General features: G+C 43.6%; 1 protein-coding gene across 2 annotated transcripts in view; it reads left to right on the forward strand.

The window, feature by feature from the left end:
- The window catches only part of Trappc9 (trafficking protein particle complex subunit 9), a 456412-nt gene that overhangs the window by 168047 nt on the left and 276217 nt on the right, over nucleotides 1–12148 (forward strand). The window lies entirely within an intron of this gene.

A 12148-nucleotide genomic window follows, 5' to 3' on the forward strand; every position in this document is an offset into this window, starting at 1 on the left:
GGCGATGATTCCCTCCTTCGAAGTGGTCCTCCACATGGCTAGAATGGAACCGCAGCAGACTGGTGCAGAGGAGAACCACAGAGAGACTCTCAAGTAGAAAAGAAAAGTAACATTTTAGGGTAAAAATACTTAAAATACTGACTGGGTTGAAGAGGAGACTGGATGCAGTGAAGACAGAGAAGATGGGTGAGCTGGGAGACAGAGGCCAACCTTGAGGAACTGGCCTCACAGGGAGAATGAGGCAGGAAGAAAATAGGAAAGGGACATTGAAGGGAGTATTGAATAAGAGTCTTTAATATCTGTGTAGCTAGAGCGCTAGCAACAGAGGTAAGAAGAAATCCTGGAGAGATAATATTCAAAGAGATTTAATTCAAATGAGAATTAGCTTCAAAATTGAGCAAGTACATCAAATTTTAGGCTTTTGCGTCTAAGTAGAATGATCATTCCTCAGGTCTAAGAAGTTTAGCAAATCCCAGTTTAGATGAACACAGAGAAAATGACATCATGGTGCATCACAATCAACTTTCAAGCAGCCAGAGGAAAAGGACTCACCATTTGGGACACACAGATGGTGATGGCTATGGACACCTTTAAGAAACACTAAACAGGAAGACACTTGGCAAAAGAAAGCCGCAGTAAACCTGGCATTCTGTATCCAAGAAGTATCCTCAACATAGGCCTGGAGAGATGGCTCAGTGGTTAAGAGCTCCCGCTGCCCTTCCGAAGGGTCCAGGGCCTGTTACAGCACCTGCGTCAGGTCATCACATCTAAGTTCTGTAGGTGCTGCACCCCTGTAATACATACCTCCCACCCCATGTACACAGTCATTTAAAAATACAGAAGGAGGGGCTGGAGAGATGGCTCAGTGGTTAAGAGCACCACCTGCTCTTCCAGAGGTCCTGAGTTCAATTCCCAGCAACCACATAGTGGCTCACAACCATCTATAATGTAATCTGATACCCTCTTCTGCAGATAAAAAGCACTCATATGCAATAAATAAAATAAATAGATCTTTAAAAGAATACAGAAGGAAAAAAGAAAAAGAAGGGATAGGTTAGTAGCAAGGTAGTAGAACTAACCCTGATTATGAATATGATTAGGTTAAATTAAGCAGTCTAAAACTGTAATTTAACGGTAGAGACTATAATATTGGACAGATGTCAAGATTCAGATACATGCTATTTATAGCCAACAGAAGTTTAAAAGCACACACTAAGTATAAAAGGATTGGCAAAGATATACCATATAAGCTCTTATAATATGGAAATGAGGACTTATTCACATAAAGTGAAATAAAGTGGAATTATTATTAGGGATAAAGAGGGTCATTTCACATTAGCGAAAGGCTCAGTTCTTCAGGATGATATGGCGCCATTCTGCAATCCGTGTGCGTCTGAGAACAGCTTCCAGATACCTACAGCAAAGAACCAACAACTGGGAGTGATGAACTGGGCACATGCACAGTTCCTGGGGAGGTTTTCCCCTTTCCCTCTTAGTTATGTCAGATCAAGTGTGGCTTCAGTAATGATACAGAAGACAGGACCAATGCTTACAACTGGTTGAATCTAGCTAGACCATAGAACAACAGAACAGTACTTGTAAGCCAAGGCGGTGCTGTACGCAGTACATTAACAAGTTAGTACACATTCATGGCCACAAGTCAAATCTTAAAGTGCCTGCATTTGTCACATGGGTTATATTCTGTGACCAGATAAGGTCAAATTAAAAACCAGTGACAGCAAGAAGTCCTAATAAGCCCGATACATTTGGAAGCTAAGCATCAAACTTCTAAATCACTAACACTTGTCATAAGAACTTGCTAGGGTAATTTGAAAACTTGAATTAGGTAAAACTAAAAATGGAATGTTACCCAGAGTTGCTATACTCATAGTTTCAGATGCTTAAATTAAGAAAGAACAGTACTATAAAATTAATGGACTCTGTTATACCTTAAGAAACTAGGAAAGATTTAAAAATAGAAAAAAGAAAAAAAAATCTGGGTATGGTGATAGATGTCTGTAATCCCAGAGCTCTAGAAAGAGAAGCAAGAAGTGTCTAAGCACGGAGCTTTGAAGGTATTCTGAGGAGCATAGAAAAACTTTGCATCAGGGAGGCCTAGAGAAGGAGAGAACATTAAATAGAGCAAAAAAGAGACAATAAAGGCCATAAACCAATGAAATTAAAAGCAAATAATAGAGGCACACACACCCCCCCCGTAAAACAAAGAAATTTCTCTTTCAAAAGGTCCAGTTTTAGGAGATCTGACAACTTTCTCTGACCTCCATGGGCACTGTACGTATGTGGTGCACAGGTATACATTTAGGTAAAACACTCATATTCCATATAAATAAACTTCAGTGCATAAACCATGAAATTATTTTAATTGATGTTGAAAAGGCATTTGACAAAGTTCAACATACCTGCATAGTAAAAGTTATGGATACTTCAGGAATATGTGAGACATTCTTCAAAATAATAACGACTATATACATCAAACTTACAGCCAACATTATATTAAATGGAAAGAAATTGAAAATAATTTCTGCTGAAATCAAGAATGCCCAGCCTATCATCTCTTAATTGATATGTGCTTGATGACACAGCTATAGCAATAAGAAAAAGATATAAAAGTATAAAAAGATGTCAAACTATCCGTATTTGCAGATGACATAATTCTTTATTTAAAAGCCCTGTAGAGGCTACTAGAAAGCTCTTAGACTTAATAAACATCTGTACTAAAGTTGCATTGTTCTTGGCCTTAGTGCCATCCTCCCTGAAACTCCTGTGTCATGAGAGGGAAGTGGAGGAAGATGTCAATGTGCAAGAGAAGAAGGATGAAGGAGGGATTCATGCAAATTAGTTGTGCAGCCGTGGAGGATGAAAAGTAGAAATAAGGGATGCTGGAGGTCAGGACACTGGTCCAAGTTGTTGGAATGTGTGTTACTGTCAGTATTGAGTCTCAGTGGATCTGGAACATCACCCTCTGATTGCCAAGGGTACCTCTGAGGAGTTGATCTTCTCATAACCAAAACGGTCCCCATTGGCTCTCTACCCTGGGCCAGAGGCATCATGGAATATTTCTTTCTTCACTTATGGCCAAGTGTAACTTGTGTACAAGAAATCATCTCTTTTGCTGTCTCATCTGAAGTATAAGAAAAAAGGACACATAATCAATATTAAAAGCAACAACAACAGTAGCCTTCATATATATCAACAGTGTACTCTCAGAGAAAGAAATTAGAAACACACCCCAAAGTACTCACCCCCAATATTATTTAGGAATGTGTGTGTGTATGTATGTATGTATGTATGTATGTATGTATGTATGTATGTATGTATGTATGTATGTATTCCTAAATAATATATACCAAAGAAAAGGGCAAGCTCTATGAAGAGAACTTCAAGACACTGAAAAAGGAAGTCACAGAAGATAATAGATGATGCAGAGAGCATTCATGCTCCTAGACCAGCAGAACTATTGTAAAGATGGATACACTACCAACAATTATTTACAGATTTAATGCCATACCTACCAAAACTCTGATGTCATATGTGATACCTTGAGAGAAAACAATACATGAAATATATTTAATTACAAAAGGCCACAAATAGTCAAAGCAATTCTAAGGAGTAAGAACTACACGGGACATCTTACAATATCTGACCTCAAACTTCAATACAGAGCTATAGTGATAAGGCCATCCCAGTGCTGGCATGAAAATAGACAAATAGACTAATGAAATAAAGACCCTAGGAAAAAATGACAAGCTGTGCCTATTTCATTTTTGACGAAGGAGGCAAAAGCATACATGAGAAAAAAAGATAGCCTAGTCAACAAATAGTGCCGGAAAACTGGACAGCCACCTGCATAAGAATGAAATTAGATCCTTATCTATGGTGGTCTGAATAAGAGTAGCCCACACAGGCATGTATATTTGAATGCTTAGTCGCCAGGGAGTGGCGCTGTTTGAGAAGAGAGTAGGTATTGTCTTGTTGGAGGCACTGTGTCACTGGGGAAGGCTTTGAGGTTTGAAAGCCCATGCTAGATCCAGTCTCACTCTTTCCTCCTGTAGATCAGGTTATAGTTCTCGGCACTGCTTTAGTGCCATGCGTACCTGCATGCCACCATGCTCCCTGCCATGTCGATAATGGACTAAACTTCTGAAACTGTAAGCCAGCCCCAAATTAAATGATTTGCTTTTAAGAGTTGCTGTGGTTATGGTAACTCTTCACAGCAATAGAACAGTGACTGAGATCTTTTACCTTGTACAAAAATCAATTCAAAATGGATCAAAGGCCTTAATATAAAACACAGCCAGGCATGGTGGTGCATGCCTGTAATCCCAGCAATCTGGGAGGCAGAGGCAAGTGGATCTCTGTGAGTTCAAGGCCAGCTTGGTCTACAAAGTGAGTCCAGGATAGCCAAGGCTACACCGAGAAACCCTGTCTCAAAAACAAAAAAAACAAACAACCCCCCAAACCAAAAACACAATCCAAACCCACAAATTACTAAAACTTGTAGAAGAAAACCTACGGTACATTCTTTAAGACACTGGGGTAGTCAAGAACTCTCTGACTAGAGCACCAACAACACAGGAACAAAACCCAAGTGTCAACAGATGGAACTCAGTGAAAATTAAAAGTTGCTGTACAGCAGAGAAGCAACTGGACAGCCCGCAGGATGGAAGGGAATCTTTACCAGCTAGACTGTAGACGAAAGAAGTAAAATACCAAGGAAACAGAAGTCTCAGCCGACAAATCAACAAATGAATTGAAAGACAGTTTTCTAGGGAGAGAAAGAGAGAGACACAGTAGCGTGGGAGAAGGGGAGAGGGGAGAGGGAGAGAAGAGAGAGAATGAGTAACTATTTTAAAAAGTGTTCAATATCACTAGCCATCAGGGAGATGCTAATCAGAATGCTTTGAGAGACCAGCTCACACCAGTCAGAATGGCTGTCCTTAAGAAATCTGAGAACGAAGTGGAGAGGACTGGTGTTCTTTCAGCAATAAACCTCAAAGAAACAAATTATCAGTATGTCAAAAGAAGAAAAAAGAGAACGAAAGAAAAGAAAATCGAACATCTACCCTTGCTCACTTGTACATAAACATCAATTTGTAATGGACCCTGACTCTAAATATCAAAAACAAAGCACTGAAGGAAATATGGGTTGGGAGGGCTGTGTGTGTGTGTGTGTGTACATGCACATGCATGTGCTTGTGCATACGTGCGTATGTGCACATGTGTGTGTGTGTGCGCGCGCAAAGATTTCCGAAAACATAAAGACATGAATTTAGATAAATGAAAAATTATATGTTGTCAACATTAAGCATTTTCAAAAATCATTCTTATAGAAGTGAAAAACCGAGGCTTGGCTTTGAAGTCAGTGTTGGGAACGTACCTGTCTGTCAAAGAAATCATATTAGATACACACAGATCTGTCACACAAGACAGAACCTGATTTTAAAGACAGGTAGAAGTTTCACACAGCTGCTTCATTAGAGAAGATGACATGGGTGACAACTAAGCAATGGGAAGATACCTAGTGCCATTTATGCAAACTCAGACTATGCTGAGATGCACCAGGGAACTAGCTAGGATGGTAGAATGACTGGGATGTGGACAGGATTATTTCCGAGTTGCTGATGCTGTGGAGGGACTGGAACGCTTACATGCCGTTCATGGGCATGTAGAATGGTACACATGGTTTAGAGCACTGTTCAGACAATTATTAAATCAGACCGTCACTCCCTTGGGACCCATCACCCCCTGATGTTTCTTTTAGGAAAATGAGATGTAGGTTCATACAAGGATGTCATGGATATTCACTGCAGCTTTATTAGTGATTGCCCCAAACTAGAAACAACAAATGGCCTAAACAGGTGGGTGGAAAAAGAGCCTCCAGCATAGCCCTCCAGCAGCATAACACTGGGCAGTAAAAAGAGATAGTCTGCCAGACAATACAGATGACTCTCAAAACCTGTGTCCTCTGCTTCAGTGTCCATAAGCAAAATAACACTGTAGTAGTTAATTTTTATTATCATCTTGATTCAACTTATAGTCAACCTGGAAAGAGGGAACATCTATTTAAAAATTGCCTCTACAGGGCTGGAGAGATGGCTGGCCATTCTTCCTAAAGGTCCTGAGTTCAGTTCCCAGCAACCACATGGTGGTTCATAACCATCTGTAATGAGGTCTGGTGCCCTCTTCTGGCATGCAGGTACACATGAAGGTGGGACATTGTATACATAATAAATAAATATTTTTTTTAATAAATTGCCTCTATTATATTGACGTTTGGCTGTATTTGTGAGAGATTGTCCTGATTGATGATTAATGAGGAAGGCCCTAGCCCACCATGGGCAGCACTATCCCTATGTAGGTGGATATCTGAGAATGAGCCAGAAGCCAAGCAAGACAGCAAGCTAACAGGCAGTATTTCTTCATTGTTCCTGCCTCCAGTTTCTACCTTGTGTTCTTGCCCTGACTTCCCTCAAAGACTGACTGTAACCTGGAAGTGTAAGATGAAACTTACCTTCATTCCCCAAGCTGCCTTTGGACACTATATTTATTTCATCACAGCAGTAGAAAGCAAACTAGATAAAGTATGTAAAACCAAACTGTGATACGGGGTAGCAAGCCATCACAAGTTGCTAGGACTTCAGGTACGACCTGAACAAGGAACCGTGAAGGAACCTGCCAGGTGTCCTTTGTTGCCTCATTTTCCTGGGGGCTCCTGTACTGTTTTTCTGTGGAAGTGTGCTAAGCATTTGGCTGCTGAAAAACAGTATCTTGAGCAGACTTTGAGGTCTGATGATGGAAACGGGGAGACACCAGAACAACTGACACCACAGTTTCCTTTTCTGATAAACTTAAAGATATATTTCTTAATCATGTGATTATGCATCTTTGTGTGGGTCAGTGCACTTGAATGCAGGCACTTGAAGGAGCCAGCAGGGAATGTGGGGTTCCCTGTGGTTACAGGAGGTTTTGCGCCATTTAGTATAGGTGCTGGGAATTGAACTTAGCTCCATCTGTCCGGCCTCTTTAATCAACCTTAAAGAGATTTTAAAGTGTCTTTGACTTTATTATATCATAAGTGCAATCTCTAGATGTATTGGAAAACAGTATGGTAGGTAGTTCTTTAAAAAAAGAACACACACTAAATTTCAAGTTTTGATAGGGCCTAGTAACCAAGAGCACTGAGAACTGAAAATTATGTTCTCAGTAACATTATTCCCAACAAATGGTGGAGACAGCCCACATGTTGATGAACTGATGTGTAGATCCTTGTGTGTGTGTACACTCGAATGAAACATTGATACATGCTATATGACCACCCCTGAAAACACATTCAGCCAGTCACAGAAGGGCCTGTATTGTCTGATGCCATTCACAAGAAGTTTTCAAAGGGAAGAAAACAGGTTCATGGTTGTTAGGGCCTTGAGGATGGGCAAAACGATATGAGGAGACAGAATGGATACAGGATACTCTTGGGGGGTGATACAGTGGGGATGGCTGGCCAGACCCTTAGTTAAAATCATCTGCTGCCGCCACGGTAATAGTGGCGCACACCTGTAATCCTAGCACCCTGGAGGCAGAAGCAGTGGATCTTTGAGTTCGAGGCCAGCCTTGTTTACAGAGTGGGATAGCCAAGGCTACACAGAGAAACCCTGTCTCGAAAAACCAAACCAAACCAAATCAAACCAAAAACCCCACATCTGCTTAGCCATTGAATATCATGGAAAAATTAACATGGAGTTGCTTCCATTGTAGGTACTGATCTGGCCTTCCGTGCACCCCCAATGGAGATCTGCTTGTCTCAGGCCCAAGCTATGTCTATAGGCAAGGAATGCTCTGAGCTATTCACACACAGAACGTGCATGCTAGGAAGATTTCTTTGGTGAGAGGAGCATGAGATGGGCCCAGGGATGTCTAGAAGTCAGTTACCGGCAGTTCTCCACAAGCCATATCAGGTAGTTGGTTGCTCATGGACCAACATATGTTAAATAAAAATGTAGCCTGCCGAGAATGAATGGTACCATTCATTGTCTTTGTCACTGAGGGTTGGCTGTGACTTTTCAGTGTTTATGTCTGTGGCTAGCATCACAGCTGTGCCTTCTGGCCCCTGGCTTTGACTATTGAGTACACTTGTAACTTGACACTGACCTCCCTTCCTTCCCCGCTAGCTCATTCCTCATCAGGGGCAGCCAGGGTAGTAAGCCAGGGCCATTTCTCAGGAAGACCACTGGACCCAAACACTGTGCTGTTGGCTTTGATCAAACAGTCTTAAGCTGGGAGCAGCATTACTCTGTTCATAGGCTTGTTAGAATTAGTTGTAATAACAGGAATAGCAGACTTATTGTGTGCTTGTTATACACTGGAGACGCTCAGAATCCATTCAGAGTGTTTGGCAAGGAGCAGAGCCTCTGTGAGAGCTCAGCAAATGTCAACCGCTATTAATATTACTGTTATTAGCACACTTCTTAAGCTCAAATCTAATTAGTCGATGCCTCTCGTAAATCCTCCTTCATTATTCAGACAGTTCAAACTGGCATCAAAGCCCCTTGTCAGTTGGATACATTTCTGCTTCTTCTGTTTCATCTGTGGTGAATGTCTCTCCCGCTCTTGAGGTGTATTCCCAGCCTACCCAGAAAGTGTCTCTGTGTTTCCGTCCCCACTTTCAAACACACTCAGACTTTTGAGCCAGCACCATGCTGGTAGGAGGAGTTAGACTTGGTTTCCCACTCCTGGGATGCAGTTCTTGCTTTATGTGTCACTGCCTGTAACTCAGGCACTCAATCAGCCTTTCTCCAAGGCTGGGTTCGGAACCTTGTGGATGCAGTGACTGTTGTCTTAGTTATCCTCTCTACAGTATCTGGGTGGTGTTGAAGACATAGCCCTCCTTTCTTTGCTTAGGCCCCTGGTAGCTAAGGCTGCTCCTGTAGAGGGCTCTGACACTGGGACCAGACTGCCCAGTGTGCAGCTACTCAGGGTTCAGGGGCAGGACAAATGCTCCAGGTGCTCAAGTTTGCTCCTCTCATTGCTCTGTGGCGTCTGAGGGTATTAAGATGGAAGGTATTCTGATCAATAGCCACAGGCCCACAAATGCCCCGTGGTACCACATGGAGCCCGCTCACCTCAGCCCTTCCTAGCCCGAGGCTTGAGGGAGCGCCATGAGAAGGAAGGCAGGGTCCAGGTTTCCATTCCACGCAGCAGCAGCAGCAGCAGCAGCAGCAGCAGCAGCAGCAGCAGCAGCAGCAGGCCCCTCCATTGAGCTCTGGTGAAATTTCTTCAGTTCTGGGCTTGAGCTGGGGCCATGGGCTCCATTTCTTCCCATAATGGACTCTTAGAGCCTCCTTCTGGACCCACACTGTAGGAGGGCCACAGGGCTGGTCCTATGCCTTCATTGCTCTCTTCTGTCCTTGCCTAGCAGTGAGTACAGAGCAGGGAATGTATGCTTGGTCTCCCCCATGCTGCCCAGCCTCAGGTGCCTGCCGCTGGGAAGAGTTCTTCTTTAGGGGTGTCAGGGACCACATGTTCACCTCCTGGGTGTTCTTAATTCCCCTGTCAGTAAGAGTTTCTCTTGGGCCTGTGACGTACTGAGTTTGGAGAGAAACCCTGGCCATAAGTGGAGCCTTTGTGTGGGCTTGTTTTCCTCTCTCCCCTGTCAGCGCATCTCACCTTTAGGTTCTGTGTGGAGAAAATGGCTAGCTAGTGAGGCCTGGCAGGCTAGCACTCTCCTACCAATGAATGGCAGGAGGCCTATGTTTCTCTTTTGACAGTAAAACATCTTAGGCCAGCCCCTTTACTAATCACTTGCTAAAGGTGATTGGCACCTGGAACAGTGGACTTGGGACCCCCGACCCTGGAGTGTGGCCTCTATAGCACCTAGGTCAGGTGCTGGGGCTACATGGTCCCCAAGGAAAGTGGAGATGCCGGGAGGAGTCTGTAGGCTGAGGGATTACTGTACTCTCTATACTTGCCTACAGTGAGAGCTGCAGAGGTTGCAGCTCCGCCTTCCACTGCCTCTCCCCCCATACCTCTCTGTCTCTCCTCTAGAAAGATCCGTGTCTGCATACTTTCATAATTGAACTTGGGAGTCCTTCAAAGATAAAGACTCAAGTTTTTCTTCTGCAAGTTCCGTGTGTGTGTGTGGGGGGGGTGGTGGTGTCTCCAATACCCCTTGCATTTCAGACAGCACAGCTCAGAGGTGTGGGTCCCAGCCAGCGGCATTTGGTTTTCTTCTGAGATCTTGGTTTCTCCTCAGAAGAGTAGGCTGAAATGCTTTTACTATGGCAGAGTAGTGCTTATACAGTGTGCCCAGCCCAGCATCACAATGATGGATATTGATAATGACAGCTCTTAGAAAACTGTGTGATGGCACATGGTCACACAAAAACTCCTGTGTCTCCAACCTACTTGTCGCCACTCTTGGCAACCACAAGCGGTGAGCCTCCTGGTAGAGCTTCTACTTGTTAAAGCAGCAATCAAAAGAAAATCCAGACGGTAATTTTACTGTTTCCAGTAGAGTGCCGGGGGAAGATTATACATAATGAGTGTGTCTGAGCCATTAGTTTTCAGGACTCCTGCTCTTTGCTGCTTTGTTCTAGCACATGTCCAGAACCCGTGTTCATCATTTCTTGGCTGCCAAGCTCTCAGAGTGCTGGGCCCTTGTCACCTTATAGCCACAGTGTGCATACATGCAGGTGTGACCATCCTGTTAGCTAAATCATCCGGAACAGCCAAGGAAAAAGTTCTGCATGACAGCTGCCACTGCTCTTGGGTGACTTCAGGCTGTCCCCAGAATTTGATACCCCATTCCTCTATGTTGCACTCCTTGCTTACATCCAGCTCCCCTTTTAAAGCAGAGTTAAAGATGGAGAGACCGCCCCAGACCTGTGTCCAGGACCAGCAGGTGAGGTCTTTGTGGCTTGCAGCTCCAGCTCTCACTGTCTCCCTGGTCGAAACATTCTAGCTTGCAAGCCTGCTCTTTTACTGAGTGACTTAAGGACCCTAGTTCTGTTCACTGTTGTGTACCCGTGCCTTAGCCAACTCTGAGTCATGGTAGATATTTATTGAATGATTATTGAGTTATAGCCCCAGTTTTTAAGGGCTACACAGTTCCCCGGGGAGCAATATATGAGTGAGCCGGCACATCGTGTGCACCTTTACGGACTGCTGGAAAACTCAGCTTTGAAAAAGTTAGTAACAGTGACTGTTAGTTGTTTATAATGGACATTAGTTATACTTGGAATGTAGTTATTGGATATAAGTCAAAACCATGGTGTGGGACCTGTGTATCCACTAAGATGCTCATAACAGAAAACAGTGGCCGATAACAAGTGTTAGCGAGGACATGGAGAAGCTGGTATTTGTAATGCCTCAAAATGTTAGCTATGGAGTTACCATGTGATTCTGCAATTCTGTTTTCAGGCCCAGACTTAAGAGAGCTAAAAACACATAGCCACCCATGTCATCAGCATCGCTTGCAGTGCTGACTGGCGATGTAGCTTAGTGTGTCCATCAGCTGACTAGTGGAGCAGTGAGCCGTGGAATAGATGTGCTGTGTTGTGTTCTTCAGCCACAGGAAGGAATGACGAGCTGATAGATGCTGAGTGAGCCTTGAGCTCCGTGAGGTGAGCAGGTAAAGCAAAGAGCCTGACTCTCCAGATTGAATATTCAGAGTATGCAAATCCACAGAGACTGTGTAGATATGTGGGCTATGGGGCCTGGCTGGGGACCCAGGACTTTCCTTTTGGTGTTATGGAAAGGTTACGGAGTGGACAAAGGTGGTGGTTGCACCCTACTGTGAGGGCACTCAATGCCACTGAATTTTCCATTTGAACATTGTTAATTTTATGTCAGCTTCACTTCAACAACAAGAAAATTTGTTGAAAATTACAAATCACCCCCATCACTTTGACAGGCTGGTTCCTGTGGTGACAGATGATGATGATGCCATGGTAATTAGACATCTCTGCTTCCTTCTACCTGTCTGGCATCTATGAGCCTGCTGCCTAGTGGAGGACGGAAGCATCATAGATGACCACATGACCTCCTTTTAGTTTTTTCTTCCTTTATACACATTCCCAGTTCTTCCTTCCCTTCTTGTTGTGTGTTTCCTGGGTGCTGGGGTCACCTGCTCCTG

This window comes from Acomys russatus, chromosome 17 (genome assembly GCF_903995435.1).
Source record: "Acomys russatus chromosome 17, mAcoRus1.1, whole genome shotgun sequence".
Taxonomy (NCBI): domain Eukaryota; kingdom Metazoa; phylum Chordata; class Mammalia; order Rodentia; family Muridae; genus Acomys; species Acomys russatus.